This window comes from Pinus tabuliformis, chromosome 7 (assembly GCF_031772625.1).
Source record: "Pinus tabuliformis cultivar Carrire ecotype Pingquan chromosome 7, CPIR1, whole genome shotgun sequence".
NCBI classification, from domain to species: Eukaryota; Viridiplantae; Streptophyta; class Pinopsida; order Pinales; family Pinaceae; genus Pinus; species Pinus tabuliformis.
In genome coordinates, this window is record NC_142293.1 from 438,978,237 (window position 1) to 439,000,403 (window position 22,167).

At 36.8% G+C, this 22,167-nt stretch overlaps 1 pseudogene; it reads left to right on the top strand.

The window, feature by feature from the left end:
- Positions 1-2,033: 2,033 nt before the first annotated feature.
- LOC149247859 (major pollen allergen Lol p 11-like) lies at positions 2,034-9,533 on the top strand (annotated as a pseudogene).
- Positions 9,534-22,167: the final 12,634 nt, after the last annotated feature.

Sequence of the window (22,167 nt, forward strand, 5' to 3'; positions counted from 1 at the left end):
CTTTTAGTAATAGGTCTTACATTTTATCACTTGACAACGTTAGTGCATTTTTACAACTCCACATACAACTCCAAGAGTTATTTTAGTACAAATGATGTGGCTACCTTGCTAAATGGTATAGTTCAATAGTTTGGTTAAGAACCCATATCCATAGGTAGTTGCTCTTCAGCATGATCAACCCTGGCATAGTTATTGTGCATCTCTATAACTTCAAATACAACAACATTCGCTAAATTTATATCAATGGCATGGGACGCTTGCATGAATGTGTCAATGGTTAATGACCCATATCCATGAGAAATGTTGGAGTTCAATCCCCTCATGGTGCATATCCATCATTAAAATACAATATGCAACTCCATCGGTTGAATTTGCACTAATGACATGGATACCTTGCTATATGCTTTAATTTAGCATTTTTTATCAGGATCCATAGTCACAAGTAATTGGATTTGAGTTCCATGTCCCCCAGTGGTGCTCATATTTGTTGCTATAATTCTACATACAACTTTATAGGTTGACTTTCTATCAATGGAATCAATACTTGTTGAAAGTCATGGTTTAAAATTTTCTTATCTACTAATATTCACATGTATTTTTATTTAAATTCAATCTACCTCATAGTGCCAATGCATTGTTATAACTCCACAAGTTGAATTTATACAAATGATGTGAGTACATTTTTTAAAGTGCTAGACTTAGATTTGTTTAAAGGCCTATATCCACAAATAGCCAAAAGTTAGTTAGGTTATCTCACTGAATTTCCCAAATTTCTATATTTGATATCATGATGAAATACTCCATTATACAAAGGTTAATTCAATCCATCACATTATCCAATGGTACCATGGAAATTATTATTTAGTTACTTTATGTCCTAAATACTTTCACCTTCCTTTTCCCACCATTAATGATCAAATTTGAAGCACATGTTTAGTTTCAATTTAAAATGTATTTTAATTGAAGTATCAACAAGTAAACACTTCATTTCCCTAATGGGAGTGTTAATAAAGGTGCCTTCAGAGGTAAGCCCACCACCCTCAAACATAATGGGCATTTATCTTAAGAGGGCACAACTTGCCCCAACATATGCAAGAACATGCATGCCAGTCCAAGGAAAATTTTAACGATGGAAAATTTTCTTGAAGTTTAAAAACATTGACGAATCTGAATAATTCCTAATATGAAAACTATAAAATGTTTATTGATATATTTGCAAAATTATTCAAATTTATAATGATTTTATATATAGTCTCTATATACTGATAACAATTTTTAAAGTAAAATAATTTTATATTCTAAAATTTGGGCGAATCATCTTTTATAAAATTGGAAATTGGCTGAATTTTTTTTGAAAAATCATGGAAAAATAACCTACTGGACTAGCCCCTAAAATTTCCATAGATACCACTATACAACTGTAAAATCCAAAAATTTATATTTATGACTCCAAAAAAAATTATTTACACCCAACCTCAGGCGGACCACCCATAGACATGATGGAAAATTATGTTAAGACATGATGAACAATTATGTTAAGAGGGCACAAATCGCCCCCGACATGCATGCATGCCACCATATGACTTGTAGGATCCAAAAATTTATGTTTATGGCTCAGCATGCCACCATATGACTTGTAGGATCGACTTGTAGGATCCAAAAATTTATGTTTATGGTTCCGAAAAAGGATGCTTATAGCCAGGCCCACGCGGAGCAGGCCACGATACGACTTGTAGTATCCAAAAATTTATGTTTATGACTTAGAAAAAAAGATGTTTACAGCGAGGCTCACGCGGAGTAGGGACACTGTGACAGTTATATCTTACTCGGAAAATCTGTTCATAATCACCAGCTTACATGTTGGGGCGAAAGCCTGTGTAAATATATATCACACCATTCTCTTGGCTATTCCACACTCAAACAAAGAATCATACAAACATATATAGGTGCTTTGTGTTGTTGCTTCTTCCATTCCTAATCCCACAAGTATTTTGATCTTTGTTGCTTCTTTCGGCGAGGTGGGTATCTCAACAATGGCCAAACTATCCGCTTTGTGTGGCTTGATTGCCCTTTTTGCCTTGTTGGGTGTTGCGAATGCTCATGCTGGCCATAAATTTTATGTTACGGGCAAGGTTTACTGCGATAACTGTGCTGCTGGATTCCCCACCAGGATTTCACCTGCCATCTCTGGTAAGCCAGCAACCACCATCTTGGATAGTTTTTCAATTCGTTTTGCAGTTTTTGTAGATTGTTTTCATTTGGGCGACTGCATTTCCTTATTGAAAAGATCTGGTGCTGAAGAATAGATCTGGTTTTAAGATTCTCCATGTGGAATGCTATTTGTGCTTTTCTGAATAGATCTATTGTTGAAAATTTGTGAAAATTCCATAATAGGCAGACAAAAAAAATGCTCTGTTTTTATACTCTGTTTTAACACAGAAAACCCAGAAAATCGCTTGCTGGAAATGGTGTTTCAGCAACACAGTTTTTTTTTTAGTTGCTGTAACTGGTGTTTCAGCAACGCTGATCGTGGTGTTTCAGCAACGTAAATTTTTGACGTCAGGTATTTTTTTTTGTTACGGTGTAACAGCAACAGGAAAAGATTAACTTGCGTTTATTAAAAGTAAACTAACTATTACAGGAATTTCATAAAAGATTGTTCTTTAAAAAAAAACTTTCCTCTTGACAGAGGGATTCAACAAGGCTACTTTTAGAGACAGTTCAAGACTTAAAAATTTCATGCTGTAAACAGAAAATACATTACTAAGTCTGCACTGCTGTATTTTGCAGAAAACAAAATATTCTATCTCCTCTGAAAAATCAACACGATGTTTTTGACTGTTGTGTCTGCACTTTGCATTGCTGTGACTGCACTCCTGTGCATTTACAAAACATGTTGCTGTAACACTCTGTTTCAGCTCAGAACGCTGCTGTAACACGCTACTGTAACACTCTGTTTCTTCCTTGAAACATTTTACACTGCTGTGTGTAAAAAAAAATTCATACATTCATGTTGTTGCGTACATAAAAAAACTTCTGCACTGCTGTGCACTACTAAGAGAGCTCTGTCTCTGTTCCTCAAAAAAAACTTACACACACTGCTGTGTCTGCATTACATTTTTCAGATTTTTCAGAAACTGAACTTCACGTCTTTTTACTTGCCGTAAAAGCAAAACTATACCTGTGAATTAAAATAAAGTAAAATTAAAATCCTACCTACATTTACCAACTACAGCAATAAATTACCATCATTCCGTGAGTGACCACCATTCCGTAATAAATTGCTGTGTAATGACTGATTCAGGAAAAGACTGGAGCTGCGGCTGTTTAATGGCAGTTTCATCAATGTAGAGGTATGGCTGTTGATTCATCAGTACAGGAGTATGGCAAAGGACAGGCCCTGCAGTTGAAAATAATATTTCAACACTCCCCTTTAGTTTCAACTGCTGGGTTATCAGTCATACCCAGACATTTCCTCAAAAATTCAAAACTTTTCTGTCCCAAAGGCTTGGTTAGAATGTCTGCAACCTGCTCCTGAGTTTTGCAATGTACTAAGACAATTTCTCCATCATTTACCAACTCTCTGATATAATGAAACCTTGTGTCTATGTGTTTCGTTCTCTTATGAAACACAGAATTTTTGGATAATGCAATAGCAGAACTGTTGTCACAATAAATCACAGTTCCTTTTACCTGCTCTTGGCCTAAGCTCCTTAACATCCTTCTCATCCAGACTGCTTGACATGCTGCTGCTGTAGCTGCCACGTACTCTGCTTCTGCTGTAGACAATGCCACAATTGGCTGTTTCTTGGAAGCCCATGAAATGGCTCCTGAACCCATATGAAAAACATAACCGGAAGTGCTTTTCCGATCATCTACACTTCCAGCCCAATCACTATCTGTGTACCCAACCAAATCTGAATGTTCTGAGGCATGATATAAAATTCCATACATTTTAGTGCCTTTTACATACCTCAAAATTCTCTTTGCTGCCTGCCAATGTGCCTCCTTTGGCCTCTCCATAAATCTGGAAATCAAACTAACAGCATACATTAAATCAGGTCTAGTTGCTGTTAAATACATAAGGCTTCCCACAATGCTTTTATACAAGCTAGGATCAAAATCCTTGCTGCTGTCCTCTCTGCTGAGCTTTAATCCCATTACTGTGGGAGTGATCGCTGCCTTGCATTCTTCCATCTTAAATCTGCCCAAAACTTGATTTACATATCTTGCTTGAGATATAAAAATTCCTTTTTCATTTTGATCTACTTCTATGCCTAAGAAGTATCTCAACAAACCCATGTCAGTCATTTCAAATTCATCCTTCATGACTGATTTAAAATTCTCAATAAGATAAATATCATTTCCAGTGAAAATAACATCATCTACATACAAGACAACAATTAAAATTTTACCATCCTTTTCCTTGATGTAGACTGTGGGCTCTCCTTCACATTTGTCAAATTCATTATCCAATAGATATGAATCTATCCTGCTGTACCATGCTCTTGGTGCTTGCTTCAACCCATAAAGAGCTTTCTTCAATTTGCACACTTTGTGCTCTTCACCTTTCTTCTCATATCCGAGAGGCTGTTCCACATAGACCTCTTCCATTAACACTCCATTTAGGAATGTTGATTTCACATCCATTTGGTAGACTTTCCATTTGTTTTGTGCTGCTATGGACAACACTGCTCTCACGGTTTCCATTCTTGCAACTGGTGCGAAAGTCTCCTCATAATCTCTCCCATACTGCTGTTTGTACCCCTTGACAACCAGCCTTGCCTTGTGCCTTTCTATCTTGCCTTCAGCATTGCTCTTGGTCTTATAGACCCATTTCACACCAATGACTTCTTTGCCTTTTGGTAACTCAACCAAATCCCATGTTTTGTTTCTCTCTATGGCATTAATTTCCTCATCCATAGCTTCTATCCATTTTCTATCTTTAATAGCTTCTTCAAAATGAATAGGATCATCAACATGACAAAACAAGGCAAATAAGGAATTCATTCCTTCTTCATAAATTTCACTTAGATTTCTAAACTTCTTACCTCGTTCACTTGGTGTGCAAGTGCTTGAAGATGCACTTGAATTTCCTCCTTGTGGTGTGCTTGGAGAAGCACTCTCATTGATCCTCAATGGTGTTCCTTGCTGTCCTTGTGTTGGTGCTGCTATTTGGGGATTCATTTCAGCCACCTCCTCTTCATCTTCATCATGAGACAAACAGTTTTTAATGTTCACTGTTTTCTCTATGCTTCCATCCCAAGCTTCCTCTTCAATGAATTGAACATCCCTGCTCACAAAAAACTTCTTGGTAGATGGAATGTACAGCCTGTAGGCTTTGGATTCATCACTGTATCCAATGAAGATGCATTTCTCCCCTTTGCTGTCCAACTTCCTCCTTAGCTGATCTGGTATGTGTGCATAGGTCACACACCCAAAAACTCTCATGTGGGTGACTCCTTGCTTTCTCCCACTCCATGCCTCTTCTGGCACTTTGTTCAAGACTGCTTTTGTAGGACACCTGTTCAATATATAAACTGCACAATGTACAGCTTCAGCCCAATACTCATTTGGCAAATGCTTTGCCTTCAACATGCTCCTTGCCATCTCCATGATGGTTCTGTTTTTCCTTTCAGCAACTCCATTTTGCTGCGGAGTGTACCGAGTTGTGAACTGTTTATGTATTCCATTTTCTCTACAAAATTTTAGGAATTCATTTGAGATATACTCACCTCCTCTATCAGTTCTCAAAACTTTTATATGCAGCCCGCTTTGGTTCTCCACAAGTGCTTTGAAATTTTGGAATTTCTCAAAGACCTCACTTTTGTTCTTGAGGAAATATATCCAAGTCTTTCTTGTAAAATCATCAATGAACGTCAAGAAATATAGGCTGCCAGCTAATGATGGAGCTTGCATTGGTCCACACAAATCTGAGTGGATAATCTCTAAGGGTGCCTTTGCCCTTATACTTTTCCCTGATGGAAAACTCTCTCTATGTTGTTTTCCCAAAATGCATCCTTCACATAGGCTGTCCGGTTTCTCTATCAATGGTAATCCCTTTACCATTCCTTTTCTGCTCAATAAGTTTAGACCTCCAAAATTTAGATGCCCAAATCTCAAGTGCCATAACCAGTTCTCATCCTTTGGCACGCTTTGGAAGGCCTCTTGGGTGACTGCTGCCATTTCCTTCTTGTTCTTCAAGTCTGCCCTGATCCGGAGAGGGAACATCCTATTCCTTGTCATCTTCACTTCAGCAATGCATCTTTTGCTGGGTGGTATGTCCATGATGGTGCACACATCATTTACAAAGTAAACATTGTAACCCTTTTGGATAAGTTGTCCAACACTCAATAGGTTACATCTCATTCCGGGGACATAGTAAACATCTGCTATGGTTTTTTTTTCTCCTTGCTTTGTAAATATTTTTACCTCCCCTTTTCCCATAACAGACACTTTACTATCAGTTCCTAGTGTGACCTCTAATTTCAAATTCTGATTTAAGGCAGAAAAGAGGGCTATATTCCCTGTCATATGGTTGCTGCAACCTGAATCTAAAAACCATATGTCCTCACTATGTGTTTCAGCCATGTTACAAGCCAACAGGACATTTTCTTGACTGCTGTTTTCTCTTGTAACATTTGCATTTTGTCTGCTGTTCATATCATGCTGTTTCTTTCTACAATCACTAGCATAATGTCCATACTTTTTGCAATAATAGCATTGAACATTAGATTTATCATACCTTTGTCCTTGAGCATGATATTGTTCTCTTTGTTGGCTGCTGCCTTGACCTTGATTCTGATTTGGATTGCTGCCTCTTCCTTGTGCATTTGATGGGTTGTTCCTTCCACCTTTGTTCTGGCTTCTGCCTCTTCCTCTTCGGTTTCCTCTTCCTTGACCTCTTCCTCTTCCAAAGGACATCTGGGTCTTGAAGGCTTGCTCAAGGGATGAGTTTTCATTCCTACTCAACCTCTGCTCAAGTGTTATCAGTGATGCATGTAGCTCGTCAACTGAATAGTTTGAGAGATCCTTTGTCTCTTCAATGGTGGTGACTATGGCATCAAACCTTGAGGGTAAGACCCTCAATATTTTCTCCACTATTCTTCTATCTTCAATTGTTTCTCCATGAGTTCTCATTTGTGTGATTACACCAATCACATGAGTGAAGAATGATTCAATGTTGTCTGACTCCTTCATTTTCAAGTTCTCAAAATGCTTTCTCAGCAATTGTAGTTTTGCCGTCTTCACTCTCTCCATGCCTTGATAGGCTGTCTTGAGGGTTTGCCATGCTTCATTTGATGTTTTAGCTGCTGCTATCCTTGGAAATATACTCTGGTCTACTGCTAGATGCAACAATAAAGTGGCCTTTGCATCCTTCTTCCTATTGCTCTTCAGCTGATCCTTCTCTCCCTGAGTTAATGCATTGAACTCAGTTTCATCTCTTGGTTCTTCAAAACCATCTTCAACTATTTCCCATAAATCTTGAGAGGCAAACAGGGCTCTCATAGTTATTGACCAGTAGTCATAGTTCTTCCCATTAAACTGTGGGACCTGGGTGTTAAACATACCCATACCAGTGCTTGTGCTAGCCATTCTTTCAATACTTCACTGTAAAAAAAAAAAAATCACTGACTGTCTTCACTCTGCTGGTGAAGTTGCTACAGCAATAAACCCTTCCTTCAACTTCTTTGACACTTCAAAGAGCCTGGACTAGCTCTGATACCATGTTGAAAATTTGTGAAAATTCCATAATAGACAGACAAAAAAATTGCTCTGTTTTTATACTCTGTTTTAACACAGAAAACCCAGAAAATCGCTTGCTGGAAATGGTGTTTCAGCAACACAGTTTTTTTTTTAGTTGCTGTAACTGGTGTTTCAGCAACGCTGATCGTGGTGTTTCAGCAACGTAAATTTTTGACGTCAGGTATTTTTTTTGGTTACGGTGTAACAGCAACAGGAAAAGATTAACTTGCGTTTATTAAAAGTAAACTAACTGTTACAGGAATTTCATAAAAGATTGTTCTTTAAAAAAAAACTTTCCTCTTGACAGAGGGATTCAACAAGGCTACTTTTAGAGACAGTTCAAGACTTAAAAATTTCATGCTGTAAACAGAAAATACATTACTGAGTCTGCACTGCTGTATTTTGCAGAAAACAAAATATTCTGTCTCCTCTGAAAAATCAACACGCTGTTTTTGACTGCTGTGTCTGCACTTTGCATTGCTGTGACTGCACTCCTGTGCATTTACAAAACATGTTGCTGTAACACTCTGTTTCAGCTCAGAACGCTGCTGTAACACGCTACTGTAACACTCTGTTTCTTCCTTGAAACATTTTACACTGTTGTGTGTAAAAAAAATTCATACATTCATGTTGCTGCATACATAAAAAAACTTTTGCACTGCTGTGCATTACAAAGAGAGCTCTGTCTCTGTTCCTCAAAAAAAACTTACACACACTGCTGTGTCTGCATTACATTTTTCAGATTTTTCAAAAACTGAACTTCACGTCTTTTTACTTGCCGTAAAAGCAAAACTATACCTGTGAATTAAAATAAAGTAAAATTAAAATCCTACCTACATTTACCAACTACAACAATAAATTACCATCATTCCGTGAGTGACCACCATTCCGTAATAAATTGTTGTGTAATGACTGATTCAGGAAAAGACTGGAGCTGCGGCTGTTTAATGGCAGTTTCATCAATGTAGAGGTATGGCTGTTGATTCATCAGTACAGGAGTATGCCAAAGGACAGGCCCTGCAGTTGAAAATAATATTTCAACATCTATTTTTCCCTTTTGCTATTGTGTTCACATTGCTTTCATTTTCTACACTCTGGTTTTGAGAGAAATGCGGGTTTCAGTCTGAAGCATAGAATGCACAGGGCAGCCCTATGTTTGGTTCTGATATTTTGAGTATGAGTGCTGTGCAGGTGCCACTGTAGCTGTTGAGTGCAAGGATCCTGCTGGTAAGAGATTGTTCTATAATGAACAACACACCGACAACGATGGGCTTTTCAGTATCGCTGTTAAGGGTGAGCACGAGCACGAAGCCTGCGAGGCATTTACAGTGAGCAGCCCAACCTCATGCAACCTTAAAACTGATAGCAGCCGAGGTCCAGTTTACCTTACTCACAACAATGGGATCGATTCGGACGAAAGAAAGACTGGGCCTTTTGCCTTAAGATCTCCCACAAACGACCCTGCTTGTTAGGCTGTGTTGGCAGAATATAACATATATAATGACTCTGACTAGCTTTTATTGCCTCCACAGGCGCTTGTGTCGGTTTTCGGGTTTTCATCGCCTCTTTCTGTTATGGATTTTGGCCGAGCCCTGCTACTATTTCTCATGGGTTCTCCTGCCTGAGAATCTGTGCCACCAGTGAATATAAAAATAAAAGGTTGTAGTGCTTAGGTGGACTATTTATCTATTGTGATGGTATTCATGAATACCTGGATTCATTTGTGGCTAAGACTGCAAAAGTTTGGAATAATTTCAATTTCGTATTCTGTATATTTATATGTTCCATTGCCTTTTCCTTTGACCGAAAATGTGCCATTCGTTGGGTTTTGGATTTTCTATGGTACGATAAATATAAAAGAATCGCAAAGAATGCAAGAAATTGGCATGTTATGAGATGAATATATACAGTATGCATTTCTATGTACTACTTTGCAAACTGCAGAGAAGAGCTCCATCTGCATTGAGCTTCTATATATTGAATCTAATGGTGTCTTATTTCCGCATATCTCTCTCCAAATTTTATGCATTTGTGGTCACTGTCACGAATATCAATCACTAATTAGTGTGTTCAACGTGGAGGCATCCCTTATGCTTGATTAGATTGCGCAGAAATAGAGATGAAGGCCATTTTAGTGTGAGTGTAGCTTTTAATTTATCTTTGCCCGGCTGATTTTCTGGGATGAATTGCTAATGTTGTCGAGTTAACTTGGTTGTGTGGAAAATTTGGATTTTCACGTTTATTACAATGGGTATTGATCTCTGCTAGAAGTTTTTTCTCCTTTTTGATAGTAAAATTTTCACATGTATTGCATTAAATTGCTTTCAAGTGATAATACAAAAGTACTGGTTTAGTTTTCCACTCCAGAAAGAACTTGTATCAATCCTGCCAAAGATTGAAGCTTATGTGTTAACATCAAGCTTTTGTAAACACATAAGCTTCTGTAATCGATGGATCCTGCCAAACCTCTTGTTAAGGTCAGGGAAACTTTTGTGTTGACATCAGGTTTCAAAATTTTGTATTGACTTACAACTGTTCAAAGCAATAATATAAAGCTAATGAATTTGGTTTGCATCATAGAAAGGATCCGCATGAATCCTGCTATATTTTGCATGAATCATGTTAAATTTTTGAAGTTTTCTGTGGATTTTTGTTTTCAGAATAAACTAATCGGTTCAAAAGATTTACTAAATCTAAATAATAGGATTAATCCAAAAGATTTATATCTACCTCTTAACTTGTTAAAATAGGTAAAAAAGTACTAATACAAATCCCCTGCCCTCCAAATCGATCCAAATCGGTAAGTCTTCAAACTTGCGCCTTAACCAAGGAATTGGTTTTACACTTAAGAAACGCCTGAGCATTTGCAATAACATCAAGCTTCTGTAATCAATATATCTTGCCAAATTTCTGAACTTGTTCATATCAAGCTATTGGTTTGACACTTGAGAAACGACCGACACTCTCAAGGGATGTGGCTAATGAGAGTTATTTTGATTTCCTTGTGTGTTTAATCTCTTTGATTTATATTCTTAATTCATTTAATTAAGTAGTAATATGTGTTTTTGGATTGGGATTTCCATCCATGTTTGTATTCTGTCTTGTAACTTTATTGTGGGTTTTTCTGTTGATTGTATTTAGGTTTCCAACTACAATAACAAAAAAAATATTTCTTTAAAATTTCAAATTTATATTTATTAAAAAAAACCAACAAAATGGAAAAATCAGAGGAACAAAGTTATATGTATGTGTTAAGATTGGGTTAAACACATGCACATTTCTATACACATTTCCTCTTAATTATCGGCGATGTGTCCATTTTCTTAATACATAAACAAATGTGAAGATTATTACTAATGTGATTAAAGTACATTACTAATTCAAGCCACCAAAATTAAGATTAAAAAAATGTAATAAAAATTGAATTAAAAATTACAAAAAAAAATACAAGCGAAGAAATTGGATACCTATCCACTCATATTAAATTATTATTTAAGAAATACTTACAAGTAAAGAAATTAAATCCCTATCCACTCATATTAAATAGGTGTTTAAAATAAATCTATACTAATAATAAAAAAAAAAAATATTATATTCCAGCTAAACTTCATTTGCAATCTTGAAAATAAGACTTCTATTATCTTACTCATTGACTTTTATATTGAGATGAATTACAATGACCGGGAAAATAACTAAACTTTACAATCACAAAACTCATAATTCTGAAAACATAGCCTTCTTCACCGCCATGCTATTTATGGCCGAGAATTTGTTGGTTTCTTTGCAGCCACCTACTTTGGTGTTCGCTCCTTAACCACTTGCTTACATCCTTGCCTTTCACACGTCGACTTTGATTGCCTTTTACATTCACTCACAAAATTCAAGGTTGATTCACTGCACTTGCCACATTTGCTTTTGGCTTTTGACGTTCTGTCAACTCTCACCTCAACATCTTTATATTCAAGATCCTTTTTCAGGTGATTCAGGGCACTTTCCAATTCCCTAATTCTCTCTTGAAGATGCCCATTTTCTTTTGTACATTTGTTCATTTGGTTCATCAAACAATTGTTTTTCTGCTTGAGGCACGTGTTTGTCTCTGCATTGTCCAAAAGCTCATTTCATAAATCAACTATCTGATGTCGTAAATCAAATATCTCGCCCTATTTCTTCGCTTCCATAGCCCTCAAAGATTCGAGATCCTTTCTTGCAGAATCTAGGGTTGTTTCCAACTTTCCCACTGTGGCCTTAAGATTTACCTTTTCTTCTTCTGAAGCCAAAAATCTTCTGTCCATTTCACTTTGTAAGGAGTTCCTTTCCTTTTCTAGAGACATTTTGCTGCAGTAAGTGACGAAACTTCACTTTGTAAGGAGTTTGTTTCCTTTTCTATAGACAATTTTGCAGTTGCGATTGACAAAAATTCACATTGTAAGGAATTACTTTCGTTTTCCAGAGACATTTTTGCAGTAGCAAATAATGAAACTTCACATTGTAAGGACTTCGTTTTTTCTTTCAAAAACTTTGTTGTAGGAGAAAATGATGAAAGTTGACATTGTAAATATGCATGTAGCGATTCGAACTCTATCTTACATTATTCTTTTCATGCAATATTTTATCATGGGTTTCCTGCAGCTTTCCAAACTTGATGCTCAGCTCCTCAACTTGTTTGTTAAGTCTAACATTTTCAACCATTGATTTTTCAACTCTCTGATTTTGCTTTTCCAACCAACACTTGGTACTCTCTAACTCCTTCTAGAGTATTTTATTCTGCTTTTTAAGAGCAACTTCTATTATCTTGCATTTGTATTGCTTAATTAAATCTCCTTCTTGTTGGACACATTCAGTTCAGTTGTGGGTTGCTGAAGGTTGTTAATTGCATTTTCCAATTTTGCAATTTTCATAAGCGGGGAGACTTTGTTTGGCAGGGAGATTTTATCACAAACTCTGAATTTGCTGGAATTGAATTTTACTTTTTCTTCATCTTTAATCGTCAAACCACTTTCTGCATTGGAAACTCTCACTCCACCACCACTTTCTGGTTGGGAAAATATTCGCTCATTGCCTCTGTCTCTGCCTATACCTCTTGCTTCCATCGTCACGTTCTAGAAGTCATGAAAGCTTAACAACCTTGAACAGACACAAGCAAAAAAAAAAAAAAAAAATTGATAGACAATTTAAAATTATCTGCACGCTTTTCTTTGCTACCACTCAGTTTTAAGTGAATGGCAAATGCGATGTAAGTGAAATTATAGGCATCCGATTTCCATAAATAAATACCTACACGTTCAAATTAATTAATCATTTCGAATAAAAATTGGTCGACAAAATCAACGTCACATCATTCATTGCATACTTTGTGGGGGTAAAAAGGTAGTGACTTCCCTATGCATGTTAGTTCAGGGCACAGAGTAGAGAATAATCTCAGAGATAGAGAGATAAATCAAAGTAGAAGAGATAATCAAATAACGGGGGAACATAAATCACATAAATCAAATAACTAGAGAATAGAAATCACTTCTGATTATACAATAGGCCTAGGCCTTAGCTTGCCATTCTTGGTGAGATAAATTACAAATTTATAGAGACTGAAGGAGGATTTAGAATCCTCCATCTGTTTCAGATGAATATTTAGAAGTTAATGGCGGTATGGTAGGTTTGGCGCAGGTGTGGCAGTGACGGCTGGGACAGCAGAGTGTCGAGGAGTTGACACTGTCATTTGCACAGTGTACCATAGTTTGGCTTGACACTTAACATTCTCCCACTTGAAGCCAAATAAGAGTCATGAATCAAGTTACACCGAGTCCTACCATACCTCTACATAACTCATGTTTATTTCTTGGTAGAATCTTAGTGAGCATATCAGCAAGGTTCCTATCTGTATGGATGTTTTCCAAGGATAATTGTTCTTCCTCCAACACATGCCAAATCCAATGGTACATTAAGTCAATGTGCTTGGTTTTTGAATGAAATGCCGAGTTTTTCGCCAAGTGAATGGCACTTTGAGTATCACAATATATCACATACTTGTCTTGCTTTATTCCTATCTCTCCTAGGAATCGTTGCATCCACAACATCTCTTTCCAAGCTTCTATTGCAGCTATGTACTATGCTTCTATTTTGGAGAGAGTTGTTATTCTTTGTAGCCTTGACACCCAAGATATTGCTGCACCTACAGATGTATACAAATAACCTGTAGTGGACTTTCTGGTGTCCATATCTCCAGCCATATCCGCATCTATAAATCCTTCAACCACAGTCTCATTATGACCAAAACATAAACAATAATGACTAGTACCCTTGAGATACCTCAAAACCCATTTTACTGCTCGCCAATGTTGTTTGCTTGGATTGGAAAGGAACCTGCTCACTACTCCCACTGAAAATGCAATATTTGGTCATGTGTATACCATGGCATACATCAAGCTGCAGACTGCTGAAGCATAAGGAATCTTGCTCATCTCTTCCTTCTACTTATCATCACTAGGACATATTTCAGATCTCAACTTGAAGTGAGCTGCAAGGGGTGTACCAATTGGCTTGGCATCCTTCATATTAAAACTGTCAAGCACTTTCTTGATATATTTTTCTTGTGATAGCCATAACCTTTTGTTTTTCCTATCACATAAAATTTGCATGCCTAATATTTGTTGTGTTGGTCCCAAATCCTTCATTGCAAATTTGCTACCCAAATCTTTCTTCATCCTATTGATCTTATTCTTATCATGCCCAACAATCAACATGTCATCCACATATAACAATACTATGATATACTTTCCTTCATCATACCTCCTGAGATAGACACAATGGTCAACTTCCAACCTGTGAAAACAATGTTCCAACATGAATGAATCAAATTTCGTGTACCATTTTTGAGGTGCCCGTTTCAACCCATATAGAGTCTTCTTCATCCTACAAACAAGGTCTTCTTCGCCTTTTTCTATGAATCCTTCTCGCTGCTCCATATAAATTTCTTCCTCCAATTCACCATGACTAAGAATGACTCTAATGGATGACATTTTAACAACAGAAGAGAAAATTTCAGTGAAGTCAATACCTTGTTTTTGGGCAAATCCTTTCACCACCAGCCTTGCTTTATACCTCTCCTTCTTTTTTTCACCTTCATGCTAATCCTGTACACCCATTTGTTTTGTAGAGTCTTTCGTCCTTTTAGGAGGTTTACCAACTCTAAAGTTTTATTTTCCTGCAAAGAGTTCATTTCTTCTTCCATTGCATTCTTCCATTCTTTATTGCGCTCAACTTTACAAGCTTCTTGAAAACAATTAGGCTCACCTTCATCAGTCAAAAAAATATAGTTTGAAGGAGGAAACCTTTGTGAAGGCTTATGAGGCCTAGAAGATCTGTGAACCAACTATGGTGGTGCATTATCAGGTTGAATCTCCTGTAAATGTTCTTGCAAGATTCCTTCTTCTTGTTCTTCATCATTTTCTACTTGTTTTTCTTCCTGCGCCTGAATTTGTTGTTCATTTTCTTGCATTGGTGGGATGTTTTCTTGCTTCTTTTCAAACCTATCAATAACCTTCTTGATCTCCAACTCACCTTCAGTCCTTTTAAACATTTCTAACTCATTAAATATAGCATGCCCACTTCTAATAATTTTATGTTTGACTGCATCCCATAGACGATAACCAAAATCATATCCCAAAAAAATGCATTTCATAGATTTATCATCTAGCTTAGTTCTATTTTCTTTCGGAATATGTACAAATGCTTCACATCCAAATATTTTCAAGTGAGAACAATTCAAATTCTTACTAGTCCAAACTGCCTCAAGGATACCGCCATCCAAGGTTCTAGTTGGAGATCTATTTATGAGGTAGCAAGCGATCCAGACTGCTTCAACCCAAAAAATATTCTCCAAATTATAATTGGACAACATACTTCACACCTTTTCCATAATGGTGAAATTACTCCTTTCTGCAACACCATTCTGTTGTGGAGTACCAGGCACGGTCTTCTCATGCTTTATTCCAAATCTGTTACAATATTCCATAAATTGATTTGAGCAATATTCTCCACCATTATCTGTTCTCAAACACTTGAGAAATTTCTTAGTCTCTCTTTCAACAACAACATGGAATTTTTGAAATATTCCAAAAACTTCACTTTTACTTTTCATAGGATATGCCCAAACCTTCCTAAATGCATCATCTATAAATGTTACAAAATATGATGCTCCTTCTAATGACTTGATGTTAACGTGCCCAAACACATCTGAGTGTATCAATTCTAACACATTTTTCTTTTTTTCATGGCCACCTCTAATGAATGAAACCCTTATTTTTATACCATATATACAATGCTCACAAGGATCAAGATTGTAGGATTTCAAACCTGACATTAATTTTTTACCAACAAGGATTTTTAAGACCTTCTCACTCATGTGACCCAAGTGCTTATGCCACAAATCTGTTGAATTTCCTTCTTTTGTGACAGCAGCAAAATTTGATTTTCCTATCAGTGCCTTCAATGTGTATAATGTTCCTGTCTTGGGTCCTTTGGCCACGACCAATGCTCCTTTGCTAATTTTCTAGCCTCCTTTTCCAAAGCTTGTGGAATAGCCCTCATCATCAAGTCGTCCCATAGAGATCAAACTCATGCACATTTATGGTACATACCTAACCTGTTTCAAAATTATATCTTGTCCATCCTTCATCTTCATCTGGACATCTCCCACTCCAACAATATTACAAAAATGATTTTCCCCAAATTCACTCTACCATAATCACCAGGATTATATTCAGCAAAACTATCTTTGCGTGGGGTTACATGGTGAGATGCCCCAGAATCAAGGATCCAATCAAAACTACTACTAAATGTATATACACATGCATGCTCTACTGAAACAGTAAAAAACACATCACCATCTGTGGCCACAATAGTAGTCTCACCTTCATTTATGCTCGATGACTTGTGATTTGTACTGGCCGGCCTTTGATCCTTTTGTCCTTTCTTCCAGAATCGAAATTCTTTCTTCATGTGCCCGATTTTGCCACAATGAAAGTAGATGATCCTGCCCCTCCTTGATTTTGATCGGCCTCTCAATCTTGATTGCCCTTGCTGACCTCGATCCATTCTCCTACCACGATCAACTAGAGCTAGAGCTTCTCCTCCCTGGATTTCTGTGATATAATTGCATCGTAGCCCCTCATTCATTAAACTATTTCTCACATCATCAAACTTCAGGGTCCCTGTAGTTGTTGAAGTGCTCATAGGTACATTTAAATTTTCCCAGTTATCTGACATAGAACACATTAGAAAAATGGCTTTAATTTCATCATCTAAAATTATTTTAACAGAGGCAAGATGATTAGTAACAATATTAAATGCATTCAAGTGCTTAGCAACTGAAGCACCCTCCTTCATCTTGAGATTATAAAGCTTCTTCATCGAAAACACTTTGTTTAATGTTGTGTTCTTCTCATATAGATCATGGAGCTTCTTCCATAATTCTTCTGCCATCTTTTCTCTGGACACATTGAAATACACATTCTTTGCTGGATATTGGAGGATTGTTGCAATCGCATTTATATTTAGCTTATTCCACTCTTCAACTCTCATCGATGAGGGTTTCTTCGTTGTGCCCTCAATCGGAAAATATTGATCCTTTAAAATCGGTATATCCTCCATCTATGATTTTCATAGGGAAAAATTAGCCCCGCTCAAATTCTCCATATCTATAACTGTTGTCTCCATTTTCAATAATATTGATGCCCCAAAAACAAAAACTCCACTTAAAAATAAAACTTCAATTATTACACCTTTTATCAAAATCAATCTCCTTTCAACTTTTTTTTTTTTAATTCTCCTGCCACTTAAAAAACACTTGATTACTCCTATAAAACATTTTAAAGCAATAAACCTCCTTCTAATAAACTATACTTTTATGTTTTTTTTTAACATAAAAAAAACATAAATCCGACATTGAACATGCATGAAGCCATCATAATAAAATAAAATAAAAAATACTTTCCACTCACGTTCACACGTAATTGGTGTTTTTGAAAAGTTAAGGCATAGCACTTAAAAAAAAACACAAAGCCTTCACACTTCAAAAACAAGTGGCCCGTATGTCTATTTGAAAAGCTTACAACATGGCATCGAACTCCATGTTTGGCACTCCAACGTCAACAACCGCCCTGTTTTAACATATAATTTTACATATAATTTTAAGGTTGAAATTTTATTAATGTTAGGGATGTTTTTTAAAATGTATTAATTTTAAAAAATTATTAAATACTTGTATTTATATAGAGTTGAATTTTAGTTTTATTTTTTCATGGTAATGTGGTATTGTTATTATTTTACATATAATTTTATGGGTTGAGTTTGTGTGAATGATGTGGGTATTTTGTTGATTGCTTAGTATGATATTTTGATTAAGGGATCATATCCACAAGGAGTCAATGAGTTGGTCTTAAGTATGGTTCCTTTTTTGTGCTTCTATATCAATACAATTACATGAGTTAGATTTCTATGAATGACAATTGTTGGATACTTTGGTTAAGGATCCATACCTAAAGGGAGTGTGCCTTGAGTTTGATCCACCCATGGTATCTGTGCATTGTTAGAATTCAACATACAACTCCATGGCCGGATTTCAGCAAATGACACACGTACTTTGTCAAATGCCTTGAACTATGATTTTGGTTAAAAGGACCCATATCTTTAGGACTTAGTAATCATGGCATGTTCATGCGTCATTACAACTACACATATAGCTCCGTGGGTTGAATTTCAAGTATTAATGGGTACCTTAGCAAAAGCTATAGTTTGGGATTTTAGTTAAGTATCCTTATTGTTCGCTTGTTGGGGCCTTACCCATGTTCAAAGGTGACTTAGCCAAACAAATCTTGGTACTACTGGCCCTTTTGGCAATAGTCCACGGAGCACCGTTTGAGGTCTCACCTGAAGTAGTATGGGAGGGTGCTAGAACTAGGTTTCCACACCCTAGAGATGTCTGATCATTTCAAGTGGTCCACGGTTCAACCCTGCGTGCATGTCGCTACACGCCCTTACCCGTACCTTGCAGCCTGAGATGTTGCCTTCGTGCAGCCCTACTTGGGGGCCAAACATTGTTATTACCCAAGTTTTTACTAGTATCCCATTGTTAGGCGATTAACTTAGCTTATTTGTATGCGTTAAGATATACTTAGCAATATAAACCATGCATACATGTGCGCACAGTAAATAAACAATATATTTGTGATTTACATTAACCATGCATTAATCCAAGAACTAATACATGAATTGGTAACAAAACCTTTCTTTATTAATCTCTTCTTCTGTTACAGACTCGACTCTGCCTTGTGCACTCAGCTGCAAGGGTCCACGCACTCAGCTACGGACAACTAGGCCTCCGCACACTCAGGTGTAGAGCCTTTTCCTACTCTACGACCCAAGACACACTTAGAATTTTTCTCTTCGCTTCTACTTCCTTCGTTGGTTTTCTTTTACACTTAGAGCCTCGCTCTATTTATGCAGTACCATGGTCCGCGGACCATGGGTAGGCCAACATTACATTACAAGACTAGGGTGAACAATCCTGTGACTCTATCATACATTTCATACTCCACGCCCATAACTCGCGGAGTTTTTACAACAATATTGGGTCAAAACTTGGGCTTTAAGCCCCAAAACATGCCTATGGGGAATTCCATGTCCAACACTTATCCTTCAGTAGTTGGTATTACATTTTATCACTTGACACAATTAATGCATTTCTACAACTCCAAGAGTTGATTTAGTACAAATGATGTGGGTAACTTGCTAAATAGTATAGTTCAATATTTTGGTTAAGAACCCATATCCATAGGTAGTTGCTCTTTAGTTTGATTAGCCCCATGGTTCGTGTACATTTCTATAACTCCAAATACAACAACATTGGTTGAATTTATATCAATGATATGGGTACCTTATTGAATGTTTGATGGTTAATGACCCATATACATGAGAAATGTTGGATTTCAATCCCCTCATGGTGCATATGCATCAGTATAATTTGATATGCAACACCATCGGTTGAATTTTCACTAATGAGATGGATACCTTACTATATGCTTTAATTTAGCATTATTGTTCAGGATCCATAGTCATGATTAGTTGGTTTTGAGTTTCATACCCCCCAGTGGTGCTCATGTTTTCTACTACAATTCTACATACAACATTGTGCATTGTCCGCCAATAAAATCAATACCTTGTTCAATGCCTTGATTTAGAATTTTGCTATTTACTAATATTCATGTAGAAATTAGGTTATAGTTTGCAACTTCAAATGAAGTTTTAATCAAAATCACAAGACACAAACCTAATCTATTTCTCTGCGGACATCGATTCACAATTTAGAACAAAAATGTCAGACATGAAATAAGAAATAACACACCTGCAACAATTATTTTTTTCTTGGGAAAGAAATATTTTAAAAACCCCAATGTTTGCTTGCATTAATGAAATGAATAGAGATGTATTATAATTTCTTTCCTCAACTGAGCACACCCTATAAATGCATAACCTATCTCTCTTCTCACTAAAGGACTCTGACCCAGACTTAGTCAAATTTTTCTTCGGCTTGAGTTCCTATTTCCTTGCATTGTTACTTGACGAATTAGACACCTATTATTTAGGAAATTTCTCAAATTTAATTGTGCAATTCCTTAGGTTGATCATCTAACTGAATGTTACACTTGTACACTAAAGACTAGTCTACAACTGATGTTACACTACCTTAGAATCTCCACCAAGATCGAATTCTCTACATTCACTAGTTTTTTTAGGCTGTTTGGTCAGTTAATTATATGATCACTAAGCTTGACTGAAGTGCCACTACACAACATGACCCTCCACTAGTTGCTTCAACAGTTGGAACTACTTTAACTAAAAACAACCTTAGATAACTGACCTTGACTACTACAAATTAGAAATCACATATGCTTAGCTGAATTTTAAATCCTCCAACTTGAATTTACTGAGTAAACTGGGTGACACAAGCCACGTCACATAAGTTAACATCATCCAAGTTGTGTGTTGATGTGAAAATTTGAATTTTCTCAATTTAATCAAGGAAAAAAAATTGATAACTTCTTGCTTCATTTTTCAACACTCCCTCTCAACAAGAAAGGACTTATCAACCACCCCTATCATGCACATGTGGAGATTGAACTTCCCTCTTGAAAATGCCTTTGTCAAAATGTCAACATCTTGTTCCTTTCTCAGAATGTATTGCAACAACGTTATTTTCCCCTGCACATAATCCTGCAAATGGTGATACCAGATATCCAATGCTTGGATCAATCATGAAAGATAAGATTTTCAGAGAGCTTGATGCAACTATGATTATCATACTAGATCATAGTTGCATCCATCATCTGACTAAACAATCCAACAAGTATCTTTCTCATCCAAATCGATTCACATGTTGCTTGAATAAAAACCATGTATTCTGTTTTTCTTGAGCTAAGTACCACAGATCTTTGCTTCCTGTTGTACCAAGAAACCGTTATGGACCCAACAATAAAAAATCCACCTGATGTACTCTTTTGGTTTGATGGAATCCCATCCCAATCTACATTTGTCAAGCAACATAGCTTCACTCCCTATGTCTATCTATACTATAGTCCAAACTGGGGCCTTTGAGGTATGGTAGAACATGCTTAGTGGCCTTCCAAAATAACTTGATTGGCCTAACTATAGATTGGCCTAGCTGGTTAACTGCATAGCACATATCTAGTTGTGTGTTCACAAGATACAATAGTGAACCCACCAATTGTCGGTAAACAGTAGCATCCACTTCCTCACCTGAAGTGGCATCCTCTTTCCTCTAATTGATTTCTAGAGGTGTCTCCATGGGCTTGCAACTATCCATGTGGAACCTTCGAAGTGTCACATTGGCATACTTTCCCTGAGAGACAAACATTTCCCCATCACCTTTCCATACTTCCAATCCGAGGAAGTAGTACATGAGACCCATGTCATTCATTTCAAACCCTCTTGCAAGCTCCTCCTTGCAAGCTCTGATCAACTGCTCATTACCAGTTAAAATCAAATCATCAACATATAAGACAATTATCAACAATTTACATTCTACCAAGATATGATATGGGTTTGTGTCAGCTTCACTTTTGGTGAAGCCCAAACCAGTGACATAACTAACGATCCTGGTGTACCAAGCACAGGGTGCTTGCTTGAGACTGTACAATGCTCACTTGAGTTTTCACACATGAGACTCCTTATCAAAAGTCTTGAAGCCTTTTGTTTTCTCGATATACACCTCCTCCTCAATAACTCCATTGAGGAATGTTGTTTCTACATCCTTCTGGTGGATCTTCCACCCCACCTGTGCAGCTAGAGAAAGAATTGATCTAATGGATGAGTACCTTGATATAGGGGAAAAGGTCTCCTCATAATCAA